We start from the raw sequence: 22,765 nt of genomic DNA, 5'->3' as shown, positions 1-22,765 counted from the left end.
CATCCATCTCTGTCCCTCTTTGGGACTCTAGGATGTTGTGTGGCATGGGGAAGTCTTACAGAGAACACAGTTAAGGCCATACATATCAGCCCAAACAGGATTTCTCAATGAAATAAGGGAATGATCCCAATGCATGAAGAAGTTCTACAAAACACAAAGACTTTAGATGTCATAAAGTCTGCTGCACAAGGTGGAGCTTGTGCCAATCTAAAGACAGAATGATGTGGGTACATTCTCCACTATCACAAAGAGACTTCTACATTCCTACTAGATACCACTGCTCAAATCCGCACTTCCAAGGATCCCACTTTTTTTTTAAAGGTTTTTATTTATTTATTTGTTAGAGAGAGAGGGAGAGAGAGTGAGCACAGGCAGACAGAGAGGCAGGCAGAGGCAGAGGGAGAAGCAGGCTCCCTGCCGAGCAAGGAGCCCGATGTGGGACTCGATCCCAGGACGCTGGGGTCATGACCTGAGCCGAAGGCAGCTGCTTAACCAACTGAGCCACCGAGGCGTCCCCCAAGGATCTCACTTTTTAAGGACTGACTCAACTCTTGGCCTGGGGGAGGGTTCTCACCCATTATCAAAGGACTCTTCATGGGGATTTTCCTTCTCTTTCTTCTTCTAACCCTGTTGTGTTGTTCCTCACTCATCCCCCCTGTCTCTGCAGGTCATGCCAGGAACCCTTCACTGCAGGCACTTCCAGAGGACAGATGGTCTTTTACACTCAACAAGATCCAGTCACAACTTCTCCCCTGCACTCAGCAGTCTCTTCATTTCACAACTCTGACACAGAGAGGCCCCCCAACTGACCAGGAACGACCCACAGGTAGTTACAGCTCTTTTCCCTAATCAGCAGGAAGAAGTTACAGATGAGACCATCCTCCTTCAACAACCTTAACGACAGAAGGGTCTAAACTGTTCAGGGGCACACGAGGAGGGAGGATAAAACCAGCTAAGCACCAAGAAGGAGCAGGCACGCAACACATCACCCACCCCCAACATGTGACATGCGTGAAATTCCTCAGGTGCTCTGAGTGACCTAAAGTAAGGAAAGGACAAAAACAGATTCTCCACAAATAGAGATCAAAACCCTGCAAGACCAGAGTCTCCCTCAGTTTATAAAAGTCCTTGTGATTTTCAAGGAAGAGGCTTTCTTAAAATGATAGAGTCAGTCTCCCATCATGACCCCAGCATAGCACAGAAATCTGAATAGTTTGATTTCTGGGCTGAAATGTGCCTCAAGTCAAACCATCGCCTGAGTGTCTGTAAAAGTCACTGGCTTGAACACGACTCATTGCTAGAGTCTTTGAAAGTCAAACATCTAAAATTTAATCAGCAGTTGACATGATTGTGAGGCTACCATATAGAAAGATCTATCTGAATTCCGGAGAGTAACACGGCACCAGACTACAAGTGGCATGCAGAGGTTGATGCAGAGACAATTGCTGAAGGAAGGGGCTGGAATTCATATGTTGAGTCAGGAAGGGAGGAACACGAGTGAGCAGTCCTTCCACAGCCCTTCCTGTTTTGGGCATTAGGAGTGTTCACCCTGTACAGGAGCCAGGCCTATGCTGGGGCACAGGAGGGAGATTTCTCATGTACCTCACCCCATTGCATGCGTGTTATATCCTGGGAAGAGAACCCTTGTATTTACAGACAATGTGGAAGAACCTTCAGCCATCTGTCCCCAGTTCAAATGATATCAGAACTCTTTCATCCTGGACTGCACCACACACATCTCCCCAGTGTGGAAGAGCCTTTGGTAGGGGCTCTAACCTGGGGAGACACAAGAGAACTCACCCTTCTGAAAAAAGTAGACATGATATGCATGGGGTAACAATTCTCGGGCAGGGCTCACTTCTGCACACAGCAAAATCATGGGAGAGGCACCTTGGCGATGTAAAAGGGTGGGAGACCCTTCCTTAAGAGAGCTCTGTTCTTATTCTTCCCCATGAACTCACATGGGTTAGAAGCCATGTGGTAGAATTGCTCTACCAGAGCTTGCAGCAACATGCATCCCTTCGAGGTCATGGGCACATTGCCACAGACAGAACATGGTTGAATCCATCTTCAAGGGAAAGCATTTAGTACAGCCACACCCTTAGCCAGCATCTGAGGATCCACACCAGTGGGAACCCCGACAAATGTGGTCAATGTGGAAGAGCTGTTAGATACAGCTCTCACATTTGGAGACACCAAACAACTCAGACCAGGGAAACCTGTGTCTGTCATTACTGGGGTCCCGCCTGTACCCAGAGTGCCCACCTTTCTCTCCACCACAGAAATCAAAGAGTACAGTGTCTCTGATCACTGAGGCAGAGCCTTCTGCCAGATGTGGTCCCGTTTCCAACACCAGAGAACTCACATGTGGAAAACCACTAGGGCTGTATCTTGGTGGAAGAAGATTCAACAGGGGCTCTGGCCTAAGCTCCTGCTACCATCTCAGAGAGCTGATCATCCCTCATACAGGAGCGAAGGTGCAGGGACATCCTGGGACACCCTGCATCATCGCTGCTGCTGAATGCTGATGAATTCCATGTGGGAATCCCATTCCTCATGGAGCCAACACGTGAAGGACCTGGGAGGATTTGCACAGAAGAAAATCCTCCCAGAGTGATGAGGAAAGGACTGTTCTCAGTTATCCCTTCTTCCTTAGCCAGCAACGACACCCTCACACCGAGGAAACACTGATCCCAATGCAAAAGTGGAAAATCTTCCCTGGACACTCACATCAGAAAATCACTGGGCAAATACCTCCCAAGGAATTTCTTAGGGTGAAATTGAGATACAAACTCAGACACTGACAATTTTTCACTGCAAACACGTAAAACTGCGTCATATTCTGAGGGATGCTGAATGCAGTATTTCAGTAATCAATAGCTAGAAATAAAGCAAATCTGCTCCATCCATCAGTATTTGCAAAAGGCCAGTATCACTGAAAAGGAGGGGGTCTTACAACCATGCACACTGTGCCAATTAAGATCAGGGTCTTTTTCTTTACTAGCTCTCACAAATGACACTGGTACTGTCTCTTGGTAGGAAGTTTGACACATATATACACTGCCTGGGATCCATGAGAACATCACTTGAAGGGTTAATTTAGAATCTAAGAACAAAAGGTGATAGAAAAAAAGGTGTTCATGAAAACATTAATATATCAATGTATGTAGATTGCAAGGATGAATGGCAATAAGACTCAACAACACATGGTTTGTGATCTACCTCTCATATGGCCTTAATTCTACTAATATTGTCCTCATAAATTGGAAAAGATTTATAAGTTAATTACATGCTTAGAAATATTTCTATTTTCTTTACTTATTTGAGAGTGAGAGAGCTAGAAATAGAGCAAGAACAGTCTGGGTTGGGAAGCAGAGAAGAGGGAGAGAAAGCAGACTTCACATGGAGAAGGGTGCTCAATGGAGGGCCTGATCCTCCAGGATCCAGGGATCCTGACCCTGAGGTCGGATCAAAGGCAGATGCTTAACCAACTGTGCCACCCAGGGACTTGCAAATTAATTTCATCTTTTATAATGGTGCTATTTTTTAAGAACTGTGTGTATCAGGACAGGAATTAAACTCTACTGTTCAGATTCAGGCAGTGAGGGCTTCCTCCCCCTCTATGAGAATTTGGTAGCCAAATGCTTTTCTCCACCACCAAGAATAGCTCCTTATCTCTTGGCCTGAGAAAGTGTAAGATCACTGCCGATATGGAAACAGTCCCCGATTTAGATGATTTAGAATAGGAGGGGATACATATGCGCCTGTCCATAAACACAAAGCACATCCAGGAACGCCTGGATGGTTCTTTTATTTAAGGGATAAACTCTTGATTTTGACTCAGGTCCTGATATCAGGGTTGTCAGATCGACCCCCTGACATATGTCATGCTCTGCATCGCAGGTGGAGCCTGCATAAAGGTCTCTCTCTCCATCCATAACTCCCCTTCCAAACTTGGCTACCAGAAGTTCCACGATGTCTATGCCACACTAAAGGAGGAGCATGTAGGACAAGAGGTGACCCAAATGTCAATCACCAACTAGTGACAAGAGACTAAATATACTTCCTGCTGCTCCCAGAACCAAACAGAAGACTTGCAGAAACCTTATTACCACTGCATTTCACATGACCATCTTAGCGATGCTTACTTCTCCTAGAATCTTCATATTAGAAATATGTTCTCATTGGGGAGACAAGATGGTGGGGAAGTGAGAGGAGGTGCCCTTTCAACCTGTACCCTAAAGTGAGCTGATTACCTTCCAAAGAACTCAGATCACCCACGAAATCAGTCTGAGATCAGAATTATATACGTCTGGATCTCTATCGGAGCAGAAGACGCCAGTGGGCAGGTAAAGAGGAGTGGGAAAGTTGGACTGATATTGAAGATAAACAAAAGGGGTAGGGAACCACCAGAGGCAACCCGTTGGAAAGTAATATCCCAATAGGAGAGTGCCCAGCACCTGGGGACCAGCATTGACTTGGGAGTCTGGTAGAAAGCACTCAAAAAGAGCAAAGGATCACCGGGTGGGTGGAAATTGTGGGAATCAGGGTGTTAGGTTAAGGGGCTTAAGTCCCCAGACCCAGGACATCCACCCCTGCGCGGAGCGAGAGAGTGGGGCAGAGAAACAGGTCTCAGTCCCTGAACCACCAGCACACCTGAGAGTGCATGATGCCTGGCTCTGGTGAGGGGCTGGAAGCATCACCAGCCAACAGAAGAACAGCCTTTTTGCAGTCCCCATGTGAGTGCCCTGCCATGCCACAAGAGTCTGAGTCATGCCCTGCGCCCTGCCCTGAGAGTGGTGCACACAGGCACCAGCCAGGTGCTCTTGAACCGGAAAGACCAGGCACTTCCAGCCCGGGCCAACAGGAAAATCTCACTGTGCAATCGCTGCTTGGAACTTCTCTGGCAGTCTGGACCTGCCCAGACAGCTGCCGCTGCCATGGTTTTGGGTACGAGCAAAAAATCCTGAGTCCCCAGGGACCACAACTGGGAACCTGCTCTGCTAGTGGCCAAGGGGGAATTTATTTGGGCTCTGCAGCCATACTGAGGCTTCTCTCTGAGATGGAGGTCAGGGTGCAGTTTGCTTTACTCTAAATCTACAAAAACCATCAAAAGCAGTCAAGGCGAGAGAGAAAAACAAAAGTGAACAAATATAAAATACCTCCAGAGCACAAAAGCCTGAAAAAAAACAGTTTCCTCAGAGCCCACCCCCTTGAGGGGGGCGGGAAGACTTAACTCAGAGAACATCATTGACTGAAAACACACGTGACACACCCCTTCCCCAGAAAAACCAACCAGGAAAGGAAAAAAAAAAAGATGACTTGAGAACAACCACCACTACAACCACCTACTTCATAGGACAATTTTTATTATTAATTCGATCCCATTATTCTGGACCATTTTTACATACATAATTTTTTATTATTATATAGATAATTTTTTAACCTATTTACCGTCACAGTGAGATGTCCAGTACATCAAATTCCATAATAACCTTCTAACCTGAACTTTTTGATACATACACCTGTGTTTTCCTTTTGCATTTCTATTTTTTAAATTTCTTTTTTTAAAATTTTAGTTTAGTTTAGTCTAGTTTATTCCTTTTTTAATTTTTATTTTCTAATATTCATATAGAGTTAAACTCCAAGGTATTCCCCTTTCCCCATTCAATGCCATGCCTATAGGTAAACCAATTCCTAATCCCCCTTTATCTTAGGAAAATTGAGTCCTTTAACAAAGATATCAAGATACATCCAGGAAGAATCAAAACAACCTTCTTCAACCACACTGAGAATTTACAACCACTCTCCCATCTTTTTCTTCCACCAGTATTTCTTTGTTTTTCTGTTTGCCCTGATAGTATATAAATCTTACACTCAGGGTTCTTTTTGACGAGGTTCTTCTTCTTCTTCTTCTTCTTCTTCTTCTTCTCTCTCTCTCTCTCTCTCTATATATATATATATATATATATATATGCATATGCAAATATATATATTATTTTTTTCTTTTGTCATATACTTTTATCAGTCTTTTTGTTTGTCTGTGTTTGTTTGTATACTTCATAAATCATACCTTGCAGCCCATTTGCACTGAACTTTCTCTTTTATCTCACCTTTCGTTCCTCTCTCTCCCTCTCTCTTTTTCTTTTTTCCTTTCCTTTTCTTTTTCCTTTCATTTGGGTGGGGAACCCTGATTGCTCAGAAGCGTTCCAGGGTGCACCTTGACTGCACCACAGTCGATACATTCAGCTACACAACGTTCAGCCAACTCTCACCAAAATGACTAGGAGGAGGAATGCCCAACAGAAGAAAAATACAAAGGATGGACCTTCTGCAACAGAGCTAACGGCTATCAACATAGACAATATGTCGGAAAGAGAATTCAGGCTAACAATTATCCAAGCAATAGCTAGTTGAAGAAAGTAATGGGTGACCAAACGGAATTAATTAGGGCCGAACTGAAAACGACCAGAGATCATGTTTTCAATATTAGGGAAGAGCTGAAAGCTACCAGGGATGAGCTTCACAATGCTCTCAATGAATTCCAATCTAATCTAAATTCTCTCAACGCTAGAGTAACTGAGACAGAAGACAGAATTAGTGATCTGGAGGACAAACAGATAGAGAGAAAGGATCAGGAGGAAGCCTGGAACAAACAGCTTAGATGCCACAAAAACAGAATCAGGGAAATAATTGATGCCATGAAACGTTACAATGTCAGAATTATTGGAATCCCTGAAAAGGAGGAGAAAGAAAGAAGTCTAGAAGATATAGTGGAACAAGTTCTTCATGAAAATTTTCTGAATTTCATGAATGGAATGCTCGTTCATGTACCAGATGCTGAAAGGTTTTTCCCCAAGATTACAGATTCTCGAAAGTCCTCGAGACATCTAATAGTAAGAATGAAGAGTTATCATTGTAGGCAGAACCTATCATTCAAGGCAGAACCTCTTGAAAGCAGCTAGGACAAAGAAGATCCTTACGTACAGAGGGAGGCCCATCAAATAACGTCAGACCTGTCCACAGAGACCTGGCAAGCCAGAAACGGCTGGCAAGATATATTCAGGGCACTGAATGAGAAGAACATGCAGCCAAGAATACTTTATCCAGCAAGACTGACAATAAAAATGGATGGAGAGATAAAGAGTTTCCAAGACCGGCAAGGCTTAAAAGACTATGCAACCACCAAGCCTATACTGCAGGAAATATTAAGGGGGCTTCTTTAAAGTAGGAAAAAGCCCAAGAATAGCATTGAAATATAGAGACAATCTACAGAAAGAAAGACTTCAAATGTAACACGATGTCAATAAAAACGTATCTATCAATAATCACTATCAATGTGAATGGCCTAAATGCACCCATAACATGGCACAGGTTTGCAGACTGGATAAAAGGACAGGACCCACCCATATGTTGTCTACAAGAGACCCATTTTGAGCTTAAAGATACACCCAGACTGAAACAGAAGGTTTGGAGAAGCATCTTTCATACCAATGGGCCTCAAAAGAAGGCTGGGTTAGCGATTCTCATATCAGACAAATTAGATTTTAAACTAAAGACTGTAGTCAGAGATATAGAAGGACACTACATCATTCTTAAAGGGACAATCTACCAAGATGGTCTAACAATTTGAAATATCTATGCCCCCAATATGGGAGTAGCCAATTACATAAAAATATGTTAACCAATATAAAGAGTCATATTGATATGAATACACTAATCGTTGGAGATCTTAACAAGCCTCTCTCAGAAACAGACAGATCATTGAAGCAGAAAATCAATAAAAAAACAAGAGCACAACATGTGTTGGAGAGGATGTGGAGAAAGGGGAACCCTATTACACTGTCGGTGGGAATGCAAGTTGGTGCAGCCTCTTTGGAGAACAGTGTGGAGATTCCTCAAGAAATTAAAAATAGAGCTTTCCTATGACCCTGCAATTGCACTCCTGGGTATTTACCCCAAAGATACAGATGTCGTGAAAAGAAGGGCCATCTGTACCCCAATATTTATAGCAGCAATGGCCACAGTCGCCAAACTATGGAAAGAACCAAGATGCCCTTCAACGGATGAATGGATAAGGAAGATGTGGTCCATATACACTATGGAGTATTATGCCTCTATCAGAAAGGATGAATACCCAACTTTTGTAGCAACATGGACTGGACTGGAAGAGATTATGCTGAGTGAAATCAGTCAAGCAGAGAGAGTCAATTATCATATGGTTTCACTTATCTGTGGAGCATAACAAATAGCATGGAGGACAAGGGGCGTTAGAGAGGAGTAGGGAATTTGGGTAAATTGGAAGGGGAGGTGAGCCATGAGACACTATGGATTCTGAAAAACAATCTGAGGGGTTTAAAGTGGCAGGAGGGTGGGAGGTTGGGGTACCAGGTGGTGGGTATTATAGAGGGCACGGCTTGCATGGAGCACTGGGTGTGGTGAAAAAATAATGAATACTGTTTTTCTGAAAGTAAATAAATTGAAAAAAAAAAAAAAAAACAAGAACATTGAATAACACATTGGACCAGATGGACCTCATAGATATTTAGAGAGCATTCCACACTAAAACAACATAATACTCATTCTTCTCAAGTGTACATGGAACTTTCTCAAGAATAGACCACATACTGGGTTACAAATCAGGACTCAACCAATACCAAAGACTGAGATTATTCCCTGCACATTCTCAGATCACAATGCTTTGAAACTGGAGCTCAATCACAAGGAAAAGTTCCAAAGGAACTCAAACACCTGGAAGTTAAAGGCCACCTTGCTTAAGAATGCTTGGATCAGTCTCCAAGTTAATGCTGGTCCCCAGACGCAGGGCACTCTCGCTCGTATTGGGGTATTACTTTCCCAACGGTCGCAACTGGTGGCTCCCTCCCCCTTTTGTTTATCTTCTGATATCAGTCCTCCATTCCCATTCCGCTTTACCTGCTCACTGGCGTCTTCTGCCCCTGTAGAGATCCAGACGTGTATAATTCTGATCTCAGGCTGATTTCATGGGTGATCGGAGTTCTTTCGTAGGTAATCAGCTCACTTTGGGGTACCAGCTGAAAAGACACCTCTTCCTACTACCCCGTCATCTTGTCCCCCCCAATTTTTTAAATTTTATTTATTTATTTATTTATTTTTGTTACTCTTTTTTTTCCCAATTTATTTATTTTCAGAAAAACAGTATTCATTATTTTTTCACCACACCCAGTGCTCCATGCAAGCTGTGCCCTCTATAATACCCACCACCTGGTAACCCAACCTCCCACCCCCCGCCACTTCAAACGCCTCAGACTGTTTTTCAGAGTCCATAGTCTCTCATGGTTCACCTCCCCTTCCAATTTACCCAAATACCCTACTCCTCTCTAATGCCCCTTGTCCTCCATGCTATTGGTTATGCTCCACAAATGAGTGAAACCATATTATAATTGACTCTCTCTGCTTGACTGATTTCACTCAGCATAATCTCTTCCAGTCCCATCCATGTTGCTACAAAAGTTGGATATTCATCCTTTCTGATGGAGGCATAATACTCCATAGTGTATATGAGAATGAAGCCACTTCGGTCCAAAACCTATGGGATACAGCAAAGGCTGTCCTAAGGGGAAAATACATAGCCATCCAAGCCTCCCTCAAAAAAATTGAAAATTCCAGAACATACCAGATGTCTCTACACCTTAAAGAACTGGAGGATCAACAAAAAATCAAACCAACTCCACACATAAGAAGGGAAATCATCAAGATTAGAGCTGAGATCAATGAGGGAGAAACCAGAGATACAGTAGAACGTATCAATGAAATTAGAAGCTGGTTTTTTGAAAGAATCAATAAGATCGATAAGCCACTGGCTACACTAATCCAAAAGAAAAGAGAGAAAGCCCAAATTCATAAAATTATGAATGAAAAGGGAGAGATCACAACTAACACCAAGGAGTAGAAACAATCATCAGAAGTTATTTTCAACAATTATATGCCAATAAGCTTAGCAACCTAGATGAAATGGATGCATTCCTGGAAAAATGTAAACTACCAACATTGAGCCAGGAAGAAATCGACAACCTGAATAGACCGATATCTAATAACGAGATTGAATCAGTGATCAAAAACCTCCCAAAAAACAAGAGTCCAGGACCTGAGGGATCCCCTGGGGAATTCTACCAAACCTTCAAAGAAGAAATAACACCTATTCTCCTGAAGCTGTTTCAAAAAATTGAAGCAGAAGGAAAACTTCCAGACTCTTTCTATGAAGCCAGCATTACCCTGATCCCCAAACCAGGCATGGACCCTACCAAAAAGGAGAATTTCAGACCAATATCACTGATGAATATGGATGCTAAGATTCTCAACAAGATCCTAGCCAACAGGATCCAACAGCACATTAAAAAGTTTATCCACCATGATCAGGTGGGATTCATCCCTGGGCTACAAGGATGGTTCAACATTCGCAAATCAATCAATGTGATACAACAAATTAATATGAGAAGAGAGAAGAACCACATGGCCCTCTCAATTGATGCAGAAAAAGCATTTGACAAAATCCAACATCCATTCCTGATTAAAAAGCTTCAAAGTATAGGGATAGAGGGAACATTCCTGAACCTCATCAAATCTATCTATGAAAGACCCACAGCAAATATCATCCTCAATGGGAAAAAGTTTGCAGCCTTCCCGTTGAGATCAGGAACAAGACAAGGATGCCCACTTTCACCACTCTTGTTCAACATAGTATTAGAAGTCCTAGCAACAGCAATCAGACAACAGAGAGAAATAAAAGGTATCCAAATTGGGAATGAAGAAGTCAAACTCTCTCTCTTTGCAGAAGACATGATTCTTTATATGGAAAACACAAAAGACTTCACCCCCAAACTACTAGACTCATACAGCAATTCAGCAACGTGGCAGGATACAAACTCAATGTGCAGAAATCAGTGGCTTTCTTACACACTAACAATGAAAATACAGAAAGGGAAACTAGAGAATCGATTCCATTTACTATAGCACCAAGAACCATAAGATACCTTGGAATAAACCTAACTAAAGAGGTAAAGGATCTGTACTTGAGGAACTATAGAACACTCATGAAAGAAATTGAAGAAGACACAAAAAGATGGAAGACCATTCCATGCTCTTGGATCAGAAGAATAAACATTGTTAAAATGTCTATACTGCCTAGAGCAATCTATACTTTTAATGCCATTCCAATCAAAATTCCACCGGCATTCTTCAAAGAGCTGGAGCAAATAATCCTAAAATTTGTATGGAATCAGAAGAGACCCCGAATCGCTAAGGAAATGTTGAAAAACAAAAATAAAGCTGGCGGCATCACCTTACCTGATTTCAAGCTTTATTACAAAGCTGTGATCACCAAGACAGCATGGTACTGGCATAAAAACAGACACATAGACCAGTGGAACAGAGTAGAGAGCCCTGATATGGACCCTCAACTCTATGGTCAATTAATCTTTGACAAAACAGGAAAAAATATACAGTGGAAAAAAGACAGTCTCTTCAATAATTGGTGCTGGGAAAACTGGACAGCTATATGTAGAAGAATGAAACTCGACCATTCTCTTACACCGTACACAAAGATCAACTCAAAATGGATAAAAGACCTCAACTTGAGACAGGAATCTATCAGAATCTTAGAGGAGAACATAGGCAGTAATCTCTTTGATATCAGCCACAGCAACTTCTTTCAAGACACGTCTCCAAAGGCAAAGGAAACAAAAGCGAAAATAAACTTCTGGGACTTGATCAAAACCAAAAGCTTCTGCACAGCAAAGAAAACAGTCAAAAAAACAAAGAGGCAACCCACGGAATGGGAGAAGATATTTGCAAATGACAGTACAGACAAAAGGTTGATATCCAGGATCTATAATGAACTCCTCAAACTCAACCCACACAAAACAGACAAACACTGCAAAAAATGGGCAGAAGATATGAACAGACACTTCTCCAGTCAAGACATACAAATGGCTATCAGACACATGAAAAAATGCTCATCATCATTAGCCCTCAGGGAGATTCAAATTAAAACCACATTGAGATATCACCTTACACCAGTTACAATGGCCAAAATTAACAAAACAGGAAACATCATGTGTTGGAGAGGATGTGGAGAAAGGGGAACCCTCTTACACTGTTGGTGGGAATGCAAGTTTGAGCAGCCTCTTTGGATAACAGTGTGGAGATTCCTCAAGAAATTAAAAATAGAGCTTCCCTATGACCCTGCAATTGCACTCCTGGGTATATACCCCAAAGATACAGATTTAGTGAAACGAAGGGCCATCTGTACCCCAATGTTTATAGCAGCAATGGCCACGGTCGTCAAACTATGGAAAGAACCATGATGCCCTTCAACGGATGAATGGATAAGGAAGATGTGGTCCATATACACTATGGAGTATTATGCCTCCATCAGAAAGGATGAATACCCAACTTTTGTAGCAACATGGACTGGACTGGAAGAGATTATGCTGAGTGAAATAAGTCAAGCAGAGAGAGTCAATTATCATATGGTTTCACTTATTTGTGGAGCATAACAAATAGCATGGAGGACAAGGGGTGTTGGATAGGAGAAGGGAGTTGGGGGGAATTGGAAGCGGAGGTGAACCACGAGAGATTATGGACTCTGAAAAACAATCTGAGGGGTTTGAAGTGGCGGGGGGGTGGGAGGTTGGGTTATCAGGTGGTGGGTATTATAGAGGGCACGGCTTGCATGGAGCACTGGGTGTGGTGAAAAAATAATGAATACTGTTTTTCTGAAAATAAATAAATTGGAAGAAAAAATCCGAAAAAAGTCCTAACAACAGCAATCACACAACAAAGAGAATTAAAATGTATCCAAATTGGTAATGAAGAAGTCAAACTCTCTCTATTCACAGATTACATGATCCTTTATATGGAAAACCCAAAAGACTCCACCCCCAAACTACTAGAACTCATAGCAATTCAGCAATGTGGCAGGATACAAAGTCAATGTACAGTAATCATGGCTTTCTTATACACTGACAATGAAAATACAGAAAGGGAAATTAGAGAATTGATTCCATTTATTAAAGCACCAAGAAGCATAAGATACCTGGGAATAAACGTAACCAAAGAGGTAACGAATCTGTACTTGAGGCACTACAGAATACTTATGAAAGAAAATGAAGATGACACAAAAAGATGGAAGACCATTCCATGCTTTTGGATCGGAAGAATAAACATTGTTCAAATGTCTATACTGCCTAGAGCAATCTATATTTTTAATGCTATTCCAATCAAAATTCCACCTGTATTCTTTAAAGAGCTGGAGCAAATAATCCTAAAATTTGTATGGAATCAGAAGAGACCCCGAATCACTAAGGAGATGTTGCAAAGCAAAAATAAAACAGGATGTGTCCCGTTACTTGATTTGATTTGAAGTTTACTACAAAGCTGTGATCACCAAGACAGCCTGGTACTGGCATAAAAACAGACACATAGACCAGTGGAACAGAGTAGAGAGCCCAGATATGGACCCTCAATTCTATGGTCAAATAATCTTTGACAAAACAGGAAAAAATATACAGTGGAAAAAAGACAGTCTCTTCAATAATTGGTGCTGGGAAAACTGGACAGCTATATGTAGAAGAATGAAACTCGACCATTCTCTTACAACGTACACAAAGATAAACTCAAAATGGATAAAAGACCTCAACTTGAGACAGGAATCCATCAGAATCCTAGAGGAGAACACAGGCAGTAATCTCTTCGATATCAGCCAAAGCAATATCTTTCCAAAAATTTTCTCCAAAGGCAAAGGAAACAAAGTCGAAGATGAACTTTTGGGAGTTCATAAAAATCAAAAGCTTCTGCACAGCAAAGGAAACAGTCAAAAAAACAAAGAGGCAACCCACGGAATGGAAGAAGATATTTGCAAATGACAGTACAGACAAAAGATTGATATGCAGGATATATAATTAACTCCTCAAAGTCAACACACACAAAACAGGCAAACATATAAAAAAATGGGCAGATGATATGGACAGACACTTCTCCAATGAAGACATACAAATGGCTAGCAGACACATGAAAAAATGTTCATCATCACTAGCCATCAGGGAGATTCAAATTAAAACTACATTGATATATCACCTTCCACCAGTTAGAATGGCCAAAATTAGCAAGACTGGAAACAACATATGTTGGAGGAGATGTGGAGAAAGGGTCACCCTCTTCCACTGTTGGTGGGAATGCAAGTTGGTGCAGCCTCTTTGGAGAACAGTGTGGAGATTCCTCAAGAAATTAAAAACACTGGGTGTGGTGAAAAAATAATGAATACTGTTTTTCTTAAAATAAATAAATTGGAAAAAAAATAAATTAAAAACATAACTTTCCTATGACCCTGCCATTGCACTCCTGGGTATTTACCCCAAAGATACAGATGTCGTGAAAAGAAGGGCCATCTGTACCCCAATGTTTATAGCAGCAATGGCCACAGTCGCCAAACTGTGGAAAGAACCAAGATGTCCTTCAATGGACGAATGGATAAGGAAGATGTGGTCCATATACACTATGGAGTATTATGCCTCCATCAGAAAGAATGAATATCCAACTTTTGTAGCAACATGGACGGGACTGGAAGATATTATGCTGAGTGAAATCAGTCAAGCAGAGAGAGTCAATTATCATATGGTTTCACTTATTTGTAGATCATAACAAATAACATGGAGGACATGGGGAGATAGAGAGGAGAATGGAGTTGGGGGAAATTGAAGGGGAGGTGAACCACGAGAGACTATGGACTCTGAAAAACAATGAGGGTTTTAAGCGGGCGGGGTGTGGGAGGTCGGGGTTCCAGGTGGTGGGTATTATAGAGGGTATGGATTGCATGGAGCACTGGGTGTGGTGAAAAAATAATGAATACTGTTATGCTGAAAATAAAACATAAATTAAAAAAACATGGAAAAAAATAAATATGTTCTCATTCATCTATCCTGAATCTTCAGTGATATGGAATTCCTACAGCAGATGTGCAAACACTCTACCTCCTCATATCTTCTCTACTCTATGTGAGTGACCTTCTTACTGACCCTCTTGATTTTGGCTGAGATAATTATCCCAGCGTTGTGAGATCGAGTCCTGTGTCATGCTCTACAAAGCGTGTGGCGCCTGCCCAGTGTCTCCCTCTCTCTCTCGCACCTCCCCCTCAAAAAAAAAAAAAAAAAAAAAGCACGTCCACTCACAGATCCATTTGTAAAAATGCCCAATATTCTTACCTCTACTTTACTGGCCCTAAAAAGAATTTGTTGACAGAAAACACTATTTTGGAGAGAATGTCTATTTATAAGATAACCCTGCAATAACTCAGGATTCTGCTAACAGAACCAACCTGTAGTTCAGATGTTTCGTTTGGAGCAGGGACTTGCAGAATCTTCTCCATATGTGCCACTAAGTAATTTTCCCCAAGCAACAAACTCTAGATATTCTGGCTAAGGGTACATCTTCAATTTAATAAAAAAGAAGAGGGTATCTTTGCCTCCAGAAGAAAGATAGAAGCCAGCAAAAGAGGCACCCAACCTCAGGCACCCAAGCCCTGAATCTCAACCCAGGCGGAAGTTTCAGAACCAGGACAACTTACTGCTGTGATGCACATCCATCAGGGAGATGACAGGGGTCACACTCCTATACGTGTTGCACTTGAATCTGTACTGAAGAGACAGTGGCCGGATACATTGGATGCTGCCAAGGAGGCCAAGTCGCCTGAACCTTGAAGCACCACGTGTAAAAACAGAGAGAGCATTTAGCTGAGGTCTCAGGACCCATACTCCGGAAGATACAATGTCATACAAAACTGAAAGCATGCTCCTCCCTTCCCACAGAGAGCACAAGCTCAAAGAGGCCAAAACCACAGGAACCTGAAATTGTTGTTGCTGCTGGCAGACCTTCAAATAATACATGCATGGTAAATTGCCTATCAGGAGTTCCATGATATCTATGCCAGTCCCAAGCAGGAGGATGTTTTCCAGGTGATGGCCCAGAGGTCACTCACCATTTGCAACTAGTGACAAGAGTCTAAGTAAAGATCCTGCTGCACCACGAACCTGAACAGGAGATCTGCAGAAACCCTATTTCAACTGCATTTTGCATGATCATCCTAGGGTTTCTTACTTCTCCTTGAATCTTCTTTCACTTTTGACAAGCATTCTCATTAATCTACCCTGTAACTTCAGTGACACAGAACTCCCATAGGAGATGTGCATATACTCTACCTTCTCAGTGTTTTTTCTACTCTGCATGAATGACTCTGTTAGTCTGTCTTTCTTTCTTTTTTCACAACTCTATTTGGCTGAAATGAGCCTCTGGTCTTTCATTTCTAAGACATGCCTCTCATGGACCCTGGAACTCAAAAGAAGAAATAAAAAAACAACAACTAATAACCATCCAAAATGAATGTAAATTATACCTTGGAGATTGAAGATTGCTTCACCCCTAACCAGCGACTATTCTACTGACCCAAAGGGCAAGCCCTCCAGCAACCAGCTTCTAGAGGATTCTGGGAAAATTTGGGGTATAGTTCTGACAGGATTTTTCCAAACAGAATACACTGCCAGCCTCCAAGGTGAGGTCCCCAAACCTGATTGTGAATTAAATATATTCAGAGCTTCACAGGACACATTGTGAGGCATAGAAATGCCTGGAAGTGGTGACAGTGGGTACCAGTCCACATAGGTGATGGATTTCAATTCAACGGATCTGGGATGGTTTCTTAGATGCATGAAGGCAGCTGCAAGCACACTTGGTTTCTTACCATCTATTCTAACTAAGTCTGGCAGGCATAGTGATGGACCATTCCATACAGATTTTGAAACCCTGCTGTGCTGGAACTTTTCATGAGGAATCTCTAGAGTGAAATTTCAGTAGTGTGTCCAAGCCAAAGTCAACCAAGATACTCCCATCAGACATGACTGCAATACCTGTCGATTTGGGTTGATTCCTCTTCTTGAGGTCCCCCAAATATCCTGAGGTTCCTATACCTGCCAACAAGTAACTTTCCCTACTCATCTGGCAAGGGTCCTGGGCACTGTGTCATCAAGGTTTGAAGCCTCTCTTGCCAAGGGGCTCCACAAAGCCACCCTTAATTCCTGAAAATTGTCTGGTCATTATCTGAGTCTATACACGTTACTCTCAAATAGGACATTTCACGCAATCCTTTGGTAAAATAACCAATGTTTCCAGTGGTGTCCTGTTACAAGAAAAAGGCACTTGTGCTGAACCTACGCCAATAATCCTAAGAACCTTGGAAGAAAGAATTCTCCCTGAGAGTTTCTGAATGATGGAGGGTTCAAAGAGGAAGAGAAGTTAAATGCACCCATTTGCTCACAAAGAAATATTTCATCACATTTCTGTAGATCATGGATACTTTCAGATCCAGTTTCCCTCAATCTGGAAGAAGAAATATTAAAGAACCAGCAATGTTTCAAACAAGAGTCACAAAGTTAGGCTCATTTTCCTCAACTCACTGAGTCCCCCCCTTATTAATTCTTGTTTGGCTTGAATGCAGATTTTCCATGAGTTCTGCAAATCTGTACCCAGTTGAGTTTGAGGATTTTCACGATCAGACACTAAGACCCCATGAGACACATCACCGTGTAAAGTCACAGGCATTTAGTGGTAGAGTAGGAATGAAAGGCCTATGGACACACAATTAATGAGATATATTTTCACCAAATATTGAAGGCAAGACATCAGCATGGAAGCAGAGAGGCTACAAGACCTGCATCCCCGTCCCTAGGGCATGGCCTGTCAGTGAGTTTCCATATCTTCAAACCAAACACACTCATATCTTCTGAGCAAAGGTTTCTGCTTCTAGAATTTTCTCCCAAGGAGAAAACCAGAGGGGTTGTAAAGGATTTGCAACAGTGTTCATTGAGGCTTCTTGGATGATGGTGACACCATGCAGCCCACTGCCTTGCCCAAGGCCCACAAAACTGTTTAGTGTCCACTTTGTATCCACCATGGTCAGGCAGGTATAGCCCTTTCTCCCCTGGATGCACAGAACACCCTCTCCTGGTGTCCACCAGGCCACTCAGCCTCTGTGTTCCATGTCCTTGATGGATCTCTTTGGAAGATGGTAACCTGCATGGGCGTGGAAGGAGCAAATATACTCCTTCCCTCCCTTTCTCTCTCCTTGCACCCATACAAGGTTTGTGCAGGGGGAGCAGAGCTGCAGGGATATACAGATGGGGTTCTTCTTCTGAGGAGCTTCCAAGAATCCCCTTGCACAGAGCCTGAGCCTTAGTGCTTAGCAGGATATTTTGGTCTATAACCCAACCACCCACCCAAGCCACGAGGCAGCATTCCACCTGCCAGCCTCCACAGAAGGAACTTTTGCACCCTAGCTAGCTTCCCTTCATCCAACACCCAAGTGCTGACCGAGGCATTCAAAAGGAGACTGGATTAGGAGACACACACACTGTACCCAGGTGCCTGACTGTGCTCGACACCACACCTTCTACTTCACGGTTGTGGTGATGGCAGAATTCCCGCTGTGTGCTTATTGCCCTGAGACATGTGTCACAGAATACAGAGCCAGGCTTCAGCATCCCTGTGATCTGGATGTCTGATGTGGCTGCCTGGGACTGACCATCTCCCTCCCTGACTCCAGTCCTTTCCTATGAGCATATGCCTGGGCCCTGCAACTCTGGCTCTGCTCTGGTGCCCCAGGCCCTGGTTACAGGCCGTCAACAGGCAGTTGAGGATCCACAGACTCGGGCTTGCTGGACATGTTCTTCAATAAACCCAACCATCATGGTGACCAATGTGGACCCAAGTGAAAAATAGGACTGCAGCCCCCACCTTCCTGCTCATCCTCAGGGGGCACTTTTGAAGCAAGGCAAATCAGACCCAAATACCTGCTTCCAACCCCCTCCCCAGCAGCCAAATAACCCCTAGGGACAGATGTATAGGGAAGCCAACACATTCTACAATCCAGGCTTTGCATATCACTCAGCCTCTCATAGTACGCAGTTGAATCAGAAAAGGATTCAGCACAACAGCACAAACAACACTTGAGTAGTGAGCAAATATGTTTCTCCCAGGGTGGCAACATTTCCAGATACCTTGCAGTCAGCCTGGTTGTCATCCTACCTGTGCTACAGTAAGAGCCCTGCTCTGACATTGATGAGCAAGCCACAGACCAAGAGTAACTCTGCAGGTAAATAGGCCCAAATGTATCCTGGATCCTTTCATTTTGTTGTTTTGATTTTGCTCCAAAGTCCAGGGAGATACTTCTGGGGCATGTATGGGGCTCTCCATTCAAGAGCACAGGAGGTATATGAGCCATATGTTCCCCTCAAAACCACTCCAGTGTTAGGCCAGGTCAAGCTACTACCTGTATGCTACCCTGTGACATCAGCAGGGCCAATGCACAGCCTGCTCCCTGGATGTGGAGAGAACAGGGAGGCAGTCCTTGAACCACACATTCTGAAGCCAGAACTCTAAGGGATCTAGGCATGTGGGAAGTTTGTAGCATAGAAACTGGCAGGCATCACGTTATTCTGAAAGCCACCTAGGCTCCTGGCAGCCTCAGAGATGGGGTTCAGTGCCTGCTCTGCACTCCAGATTGCCCCTGCTCTTTCCTTACTCAGACCTAAGCTGGAACCCTTGTGGTCCCTCCAAGGTCAGGTGGCATAAAAAGGACCTAGAGTGTTTGGGGGTGGCCCTGGGAAGGGAACCCACTGATGCAGATCCCAGAATGAGGATGGAGGACATAGCAGGTGCTCACTGATATAAGAATCCACAGCAGATTGCTGTGGGAACAGGGAGCCCAGTGTCTGCGGAGGGTGTTCACATCACTGCCTCAACAGTTGTGTCCCTGGTAAATGACTTAATCTGTCTGTTCCTCACAACTTCTATAGAACTGGGCCTCATAGCCTTTTGTCCCCCATAATTTGGTGAAGAGAAACCAAGACAATGAACAGTAAACACTTCACCACTTCTTGGAAAAGAAGCGGCATGCATCCATGAAGACATATTTCCCTAGCATTGCTTGGTAGAAAACGTGTTTTGGAACCCCTGGCTCAGCTGGTCATGTCGTTTTGAACATCAGAGAAAAAGTATCTGGCTTCAGGGAGCCTCCCTCTAACATGGTGACTCAGAGCTACCCTGATCCAGTTACACAACCTCCTCTCAAGGGACATTCCTGCCAGTCTGGTAAATATCACACTGTGTAGACACACTACCCTGCAAGCTCTGCCCCAGGAAGCTGTGGATCCAGCAAGTTTGTGGCCCCCAATTGGACCCAGCTGTCCACCCCGTGTCACCAGGACAGTGGACCTGGGCCTGTGGCCTTACCTCGCTTGTCAGTGGTGATGATGGTGGCCTCTAGGGGCTCCCGCAGCCCTGCCTCATCTTGGTCATCAGTCTGAAGATGTACGCTGACTCTGGGGCCAGCTCAGTGGCCGTGGATCGCCCCACCATGGCACCCATCTCCACTGTGGTGAACATGCTGGATTTGCTGTTGGCCAGGCAGTAGATGATTTGATATCCTGTGGGTGGGACAGGAGGACCATGCATCAGTCTCATCATCCCCTTGAACTCTACATTCCCACCACCCTGCCACCACCACTTTGCTGTGTTTCTGCCATGTCCTCCTCCTCTGCCAGCATCTGAGAGGAATGGTACAGCCACATTGGCAGACGGAGCTTCTGAGTGCTGGGCCTCTATGACTCTCATTCCCCTTCATCCAACCCACCACCAAGATGTGGAAACAGTTTCATCTTTAGTCATTCAATACTTACATAAAACACCAATACCCTTCATATCAGCAACTTAAAACCTCCCAAAAAACCAACTTCCAGAACCAGATGCATTTCGTGCTAAATTCTACCATTCAGGGAAGGATTCCTAGCAGTCATTTGCCCACTTTTCCAAAAACTAGAAGAGAAAGCTTCTAAACTCATTTGCTGAGGCCAACATCACCCTAATGCAAAAATAAACGAATTCAAAAATAAACAAGGACCCCACCCCCAAGAAAAGAGTCTTACAGTCCAATATCCCTGATGACCACAGATGCAAAAATATTCAACAAAATACTAGCAACCAAGTTCACCAATATGCTGAGAAAATCATATACTATGATCATTGCAGGAATGCAATGATGCTTTACAGGTACACACTGATCAAAGTGATACAGCACATTAAGAAAATAAAGAATAAAAATGATGTGATCAACTTGAGATCCAGGAAAGCATTTGACATACTTTAATATCCGTTTGCAATCAAAATTCTCAACAGTGTGTAGACCAGGAATATACCTCAACACCAAAAAGGGCATATATGGGGTGCTTGGGTGGCTCAGGGGGTTAAAGCCTCTGCCTTAAGCTCAGGTTATTATCCTAGGTTCCTGGGATCGAGCCCTGCATCAGGTTCTCTGCTCAGCAGGGAGCCTGCTCCTTCCTCTCTCTGCCTATCTGCCTACTTGGGATCTCTCTCTATCAAATAATAAATGAAATAAAATAAAATAAATAACAAATAAAATAAATAATAAATAATTAAATTAAAATAAAATAAAATAAATATTTTTTAAAAGGCCATATATGACAACCACACAGATTACATCACATCCAATAGTGAAAAGTTTTAGCTGTTTCTATTTCCTCTAAGATCACCTAAGTTAGGAACATTGCCTATCTTTCCTTGCCACTTTTGTTGAACACAATATTGAAAATCCAAGGAAGAACAATTATGCAAGAAGATAATCAGAAGGCATCAAAACTGGAAAGAAAGAAGTAAAATGGTCACTACTTGCAGATGATATAGAATATAAGGAAAACCTAAAAGAAGCCAATGAAAAATTGTTCAAACTATGACTAAATTCAGTAAAGGGGCAGGGTAAAATATCACTACCCCAAAATCTGCTGTGTTTCTATATGCTAATAACGAATCATGAGAAAATTAGGAAGATTATCCCACCTGAAGTTACATGAAAAAGAATGAAACACCCAGGAATATACTTCACCAAGAGGTAAAATATTGTATGATGAAAACGACAAGATGGGAAGGAAAGAAACTGAAGGCAACACACATAAACCAAGAGACACTGCATATTAATGGGTGAGAAAAATTAATAATTGTAAAATGTCCATACTTCTCTAAGCCATCTACAGTTTCACTGTAATTCCTGTCAAAATTCTAAGGATATTTTTCACAGAAAGAGAAGAAAGTTTCTAAAAATTTGTATGATGCCACAAAAGACTCTGAATACCAGAACAATCTAGAGAAAGAAGAACCACACTAAAGGCATCATGCTTGCTCATTTCAGAGTAATGACAAAGCTAGAGTAATCAAAACAATCTAGCATTGTCATAAGAACAGACACACACATCTCCAGGAGACAGGAGAGAGCCCAGAAGTAAACACACACATCTATGGTCCAGGACCTTATGACAAAGGAGCTAAGATTAAACAAGGGGGGAAAAGAGTCTTTCATCAATGGTGCTGGGAACACTGGAGAGCCACATGCAAAAGAAGAAAACTGCACCATTCTCTTACACCATACACAAAAATTAACTCAAAATGGATCAAACAATTTAATAAAAGTCCTGGAACTATAAAACCTGTAGCAGAAAACACAGGGTTTGGAAAGGCCCTTGATGAAAGGTCTTGGTAGTGGTGCTTTTAAGCGGATACAAAAATAAAAATAAACAAAGAAGCAAAGTGTGAGCCTACATCTAGCTACAAAACATCCAAACAACAAAGGAAACCATCAACAAAATAAAACGGTAACCTAAGGTAAAACATT

The sequence above is a fragment of the Neovison vison genome, chromosome 7, assembly GCF_020171115.1.
Source record: "Neovison vison isolate M4711 chromosome 7, ASM_NN_V1, whole genome shotgun sequence".
Classification (NCBI taxonomy): domain Eukaryota; kingdom Metazoa; phylum Chordata; class Mammalia; order Carnivora; family Mustelidae; genus Neogale; species Neogale vison.
This window is presented reverse-complemented; position numbering follows the sequence as displayed.